General features: G+C 45.3%; 1 protein-coding gene across 2 annotated transcripts in view; it reads left to right on the top strand.

Annotated features, from left to right (window-relative positions):
* Positions 1-6,000, top strand: part of znf423 (zinc finger protein 423) — a 136,648-nt gene that overhangs the window by 74,171 nt on the left and 56,477 nt on the right. The window lies entirely within an intron of this gene.

The raw sequence follows: 6,000 nt of genomic DNA, 5'->3' as shown, positions 1-6,000 counted from the left end.
GAGCAAGGCAGCATTGTGCTGTCTCACTGCCTGCCCATCAGCATTTCATTCTCCTGCTTTTTGATATCTCGATAAGTGCTCAGTATGTATTCACTAACTTTGATTCTTGGTGTTGAACACAAGATACTGCCAGACCCCATATTGTTAGCAACCGTGTGCGGAAGCCACACTGCATGATGTGGAGAAACGTGGAAGCAGCTTAACTCAGGCTCAAAGTTGCTCGTAGCAGAAATCTATTTGCATAATAAAAACAGTATGAACTGTTTTCCACTGAATCCCTCGGGGACGATTTTGAATTTGACACTTTGTAGCCACATTTTTGCACAATTACCCCTCACTTCACCTCAACTCCTCATTCACCCCAATCCCTGCTGCTAGCTGCATGCTTCATTGTCCTCCCCACCTCATACACGCCACACAAACACCACACACGCACACACACACGCACTCTCTCTCACACGCACACACACACACACACACACACACACACACACACACACACACAGATGCCTTGAAGGTATCGAGTGGCCACTCACCTGGATCTAAGTGCTCCCCGTGGAGTGTGGTGGCTAATGATGTGTCCTCAGCATGAGCTTTACTTACCTATTTACATCAGTGCACTCTAATAGTGTTACCTCGCCTTCCCTATATTCACATTCTTCACAGATTTGATGATCAGTTGTTGGGGGGGGGGGGGGGGGGGGTGTTCTTGTTGGCCAGATACATGCGAGTGTGCAGGGTCGGGTTATTGTCACTTGAATCGCCAGCGCTCTCACGTTTCAATCTCACCTTTTGCAGGCGGAAAAAGCGTGCGGAGCAAATGCGCTGGATGAATTCAGCCCACTTTGAGATTGCTCCTCGAGGTTGCACTCATCCGCCGACTCAGAACAGTCGTTCTGCATTCAGCCTGTCTGTTAGCCTGCAGTCAAATCTGTGATGCGCTTGACTAGTAATGCCGGTCTGCTGTCTAAGCAGCCGCCCCGAGGGCCTCTGTGTGTGTCTGTGCACACACACACACACACACAGAAAGATGTGTGCAGCACACCCCCTGCCCCTCTCCCTTATGTTTTGCTTTTACACACACACACACACACACACTTATCTGTATTCATGTGTATGTGGGAGTGAGCAGGGTCTGGTGTGGTTACTTTGTGTCACTGAAGACTTAATGAGGCGAATAAGAAGCTTTTAGAGTCAATGGAGGTGGATAATGTGGTTGAGGGTTCACTCGTGTGTGTGTGTGTGTGTGTGTGTGTGTGTGTGTGTGTGTGTGTGTGTGTGTGTGTGTGTGTGTGTGTGTGTGTGTGTGTGTGTGTGTGTGTGTGTGTGTGTGTGTGTGTGTGTGTGTGTGTGTGTGTGTGTGTGTGTGTGTGTGAGAGAGTCCTTGCCACCGGCTAGCAACGTTGTTGTTCTCTTCTGCCCGGCTGCACCAGAACTAATAAGCTACAGACTGCTCCAGCGTCTGTGTCGGCACGAATGCTCTGGCCTGAAGGAAGCGCTTCACTTATCCTTTTCCCGCGGCTTCCCGGGCGTACTGGCTGATGTCCCAGCGCAGCATTTCACAAATACGAGAGTGAGCCGTAGAATTTCTGTCCCCAAATAATAAGTGGACAGCTTTTCAAAAAAACAACCCTCTATGAAGTATTGGGCGGAACACGGCTAACCCTGTCCCCGGCACGCGTGTCCTTACTGGGAGGGTGTTCATCACCACATGTGATGACATGTCCTCTCAGAGGAATGTGCTTAACTCTCAACACATTGACCAGTCGGTGTTCCGACGAAAGAAAACTGTGAAGTGTTAAAAGCGGTTTACACACCCTTCACTCACCCAGCACCCAATACTACTGCTGCAGGATCTGTAATGTTACCATTACTGCTGCTTCTGCTGACAGTAGACTGCGGGGTGAACATTTGATGTATTTATACGCTAAATTAAGCTTGTGTGTTGCCAAAGCATCAAAGAAAATAGTGAGCACAGAAAAAAAGAACACAATCGTCATTTTAACATAAAGTGGTGCTTTAAGAATAATAACGATCAGCGTTATTACATGAATGCTTTGCCGACCTATTTATTTGAGAAGGAGTCGTCTAGTTTGACCATTTTATGGATGCAGTGTTGATATTCATAGTGTTACTGTCATACTGCACATTATAGCAGAACATTCAGTAAAAAAAGTACATGTATTATTATTATTCATATTAATAATGCAGTATGTACCCAGAGTAATTGTCTTGTCTAATTCAAAGAAATATTAATGTGAGTTGGAAAATCTAATTCAATCAAAAAGGTGTGTTATTTATTTGAATGGCCAATTGCTGAATAAAATCCAGTCACTAAAAAGCAATTTATTATCACCGTGAATTATTTCATTATAGCAGAGTCTGAACCTAAATACTGTTACTTAATGCAAACGTTAACATTTAATGGAGCATTTCGTTGGCATTGCAACTCTCTCCTGAGTCACGTGTTGTTCATGTTGTTCTCAGTTCAATGGAATGTTTAGATAACGGGAGTGAGGAAGAATGATTTAAAAAAAACAACCAACAGATTTCTGAACAGTTTGACTGTGCAGAGTACCGAGCAGGATGTTGGTCTGCACTGTGACGGTATGAGCATAGGGACAGATGACAGCACACACAACCCCCCCCCCCCTCCTGTCTTCCATCCCTCCCTCCATCCATCCTTCTCTACATCCCTTCCTCCCTTCCTCCCTCGCCACCTGGAGCCAGCGAGCCGTGACACCAGAGGGAGGGAGGGAGCGATGATGAAGGGACCAGGGACGGGAAAGAGGGGGAGAGAGAGAGGACCACAGAGGGCTAGATGAGGGAGAGAAGAAGGAAGGGAAGGATGAAAGATGAGATGCGGCATATGTAGGCAGATGTAAATAAAAGAAGGTACCACAATCTGTGTCTGTCAATTTGATAATTGCTTTACTTTAATGGCATAAAAGTTATACATCGGATAAAAGTCTAAAGAATAAAGTAGTAAATCCAGAAATCCAGGCAAAAAGTGACTATAAAACAGGTTTTAAATAAAAGATTATCTTCAAATATTTCACCTTAATTCATATGGGGAATTTGTTTCTTTTTCCAGCCTCTCATTTGCATATTTACACACAATGTCAACTGGAGCCTCTCCAGTATGACCTCAGTCTTCTGCGTGCCTGCTGGTGTTTTAGTGACCGGTGTTTTATTCCGAGCACTTCGACATGTCACCGCATGTCATCAAAAGCAAAATGCAAAGCAAGTTTGAATCAACGCGGGAACACAACGAGTGCATGCATTTCTGACCCCCAAGCGAGGGGAACACAACGCGTCGATGATGCCGGAGATTCGCGTTGAATGCGGCCGTGATTCATCAGTTCTCGTAAAACCTTATCAACAGCATTTACTTACCACGCATAGTTTTCACTGGTGTCTCGTTTGTTTCTGTAACCTCCTCTGACACTGTTAAAAGAAAGCGCTGGCTGTCTTTTAGTCCCCGTAACCCGCCGTTGTCTGCTCTATCGACTGTGCGTGAACACGCACACAGAGTTGTTCGTGTGTTTGCGTTTGTGTGTCTTGAAGGCTCGGAGCGTGGTGGTCCCCCGGAGAGCTCATTTTGTCGTCTTCTCGCTTGATTTACCTTCCTCTTCTTCTGCTGTGTATTACCAGTCATTACAAGCTGTTTGGAAACCTAATAGGACACACTGACAAATAGACTGGGAGAGACCCAACCAGGATACCAGGCATCAGAACACAAAGTAACTGTGTGTGTGTGTGTGTGTCGGAGAGGGAGAGAGTGAGCGTTTGCCTGAGAGAATACTTGTGCATGCAACATCAGCTATCTTAACTCATGTAGAGAAGTTGTCTGCTTTGTGTGAGTGATGTCTTTATTAGCCCTCTCCGTGTATGCATGTGTGTATTTGAGAGGATGGAGGGCTGTGCACCATTCTGCACCTGAAACCCTCCTTTGCAAACGCTCTCTCTCTCGCTCTCTCTCTCTCTCGCTCTCTCTCTCTCTCTCTCTCTCTCGCTCTCTCTCTCTCTCTCTCTTTCTCCTCTTTCTCTTTTTTCCTCTTTCTGGCTCAACCCGTCCAGGTGTGGCTGCACCAGCTGCTGAAGAGAACAGGACAATTACACACACACTAACATACATACGGGCTTCCTCTCCATCTCTGCTGGCTAATTGTCACAAGACAAACAAGGCGCTTTGCCTTTATGCGCTTCATAAACAGGGGCCAAGCAACAATTAACTCCCTGCTTAATTCACTAACTATTCTGAATTCATTTTCTCTTGTGACAGGCACATCTGTCACAGCTGGTAGTGGGAGTGTGTGTGTGTGGACCTGTATAGTAATGTAATCAGGCTGTGGCTTTAAACAGGATACGTTACAACTGTATGTGTGTATGATGAAGTGCAGCAGATGCCTCGGTGGCATGTTTGCGTGTGTGTATGTGACCAAAAGACACAATGTTTCACGTAGGGCTGGGCGATATGGCCTAAAAAAAGAATCTCCGATTTTTTTACAAAAAATCCGATTCACGATTTAAATCGATTTTTTTCCCCCAAAATTTTTTGCAGATGACAGAAGCTGTTGAAAACAATTTTTTCTTTTATTTTGTGATGATTTTCCCAAGTAGGTTGATAAAAATAAAGTGCAAACAAAACCTGAACATTGTAGAAAGGTGCCTGTAGTATACAAAAAGTATTTGGTCACTCTTTTGTTTGCCTGAATCATTTAAATATAAAATTTAATTAAACATAACATTAAATGGCATTAAATAGTAGCCTTCCATTGTAAACAACTGTGCAAATGTAACTTTTTACAGTAAGCTTTTCTAACTGAATACACTGATACAAACACAGCATGAAATAAAATGTATATGACCCTTTAACATTCACATTTTCAAAAGTGCAACATCTGATCTAACATCAACATAACATATTTTGCACAGTAAATAAGTGCATGTAAACAAAATCAAGTGCATTCACAACATAACCAACAGTATTAAACAGTAGTGCATGTTTTTTCTAAATATTTTTTGCCAGGAAGACAAGCCTGTCTACTACCTCTGGCTTCAGGCATGCACGGTGGCATGTAACAATGCCCCCCCCCACACACTGAAAAGCCTCTCAGAGGGGGCACTTGTAGCTGGCACAGAGAGGTATTTCTTTGCTAAAGTACTTAGCCTTGGAAAGTTAAGTTGGTGACGCTTCCACCAGTCAAGTGGATCGGTGTCTGGGTCAACCTGCTGGACCACAGGTCAGTTGTTGCGGAGTAGAATGACATCCCCTCCAGCTCCGCAGAGATCCTTTGGCGTGTACTATTGTACAGCCGAGGCAAGGCAACGTCAGAAAAATGTTTACGGCTTGGTAGCACGTACCTGGGGTCCAAAGCTTTGAGACGGTGAATAAACCCCGGCTTTTCCACGGTGTATATGGGCACCATATCTTTTGCGATATACATCGCGACTGCATCCGTGATGGCTTTCCACCGGGCACTCTTCTTCTCATGCGGAGTACAGTTGGTGAATGTCTCCAAAATGCTGGGTTGTCGTTGTGAGGTGGCGGCGGCGGCGGCCAGCAGTGAAGCTGCTGGCCGCCATTGTTTTAGTTTGTAAACAATGCGCGCGCACTCTACTACGGGAACCCAACGGGGGGGAGGGGTGGGGGCGATTTTCTCGATTTTCAATAAAACACATCGCCTTAAAGCACACATTCGAATTAATCGATTAAATCGATTTATCGCCCAGCCCTAGTTTCACGGTATGTGAACAAAGACAATGTCGTGCATATGTTTGATTTCTGTGTGATTTCTGTGTGTGTGTGTGTGTGTGTGTGTGTGTCCTTAGTTCCGTGTTTTGGGAGGCGCAGCACACCCTTTCAGAGCGTCATGATGTCACGCAGCAGGGTGGGTTCACCTGTACTTCGTTTAAAAGAGAGCGTGAAATGAGGACAGGGGAAGCAGGACGGGGCAGCTTGGGCAAAGGTCATCGTTCATTGAAACGAGTCGGCCA

The sequence above is a fragment of the Melanostigma gelatinosum genome, assembly GCF_949748355.1.
Source record: "Melanostigma gelatinosum genome assembly, chromosome: 1".
Classification (NCBI taxonomy): domain Eukaryota; kingdom Metazoa; phylum Chordata; class Actinopteri; order Perciformes; family Zoarcidae; genus Melanostigma; species Melanostigma gelatinosum.
The sequence above is the reverse complement of the archived record's forward strand: the minus strand, read 5'-3'. Positions and strand labels throughout refer to the sequence as shown.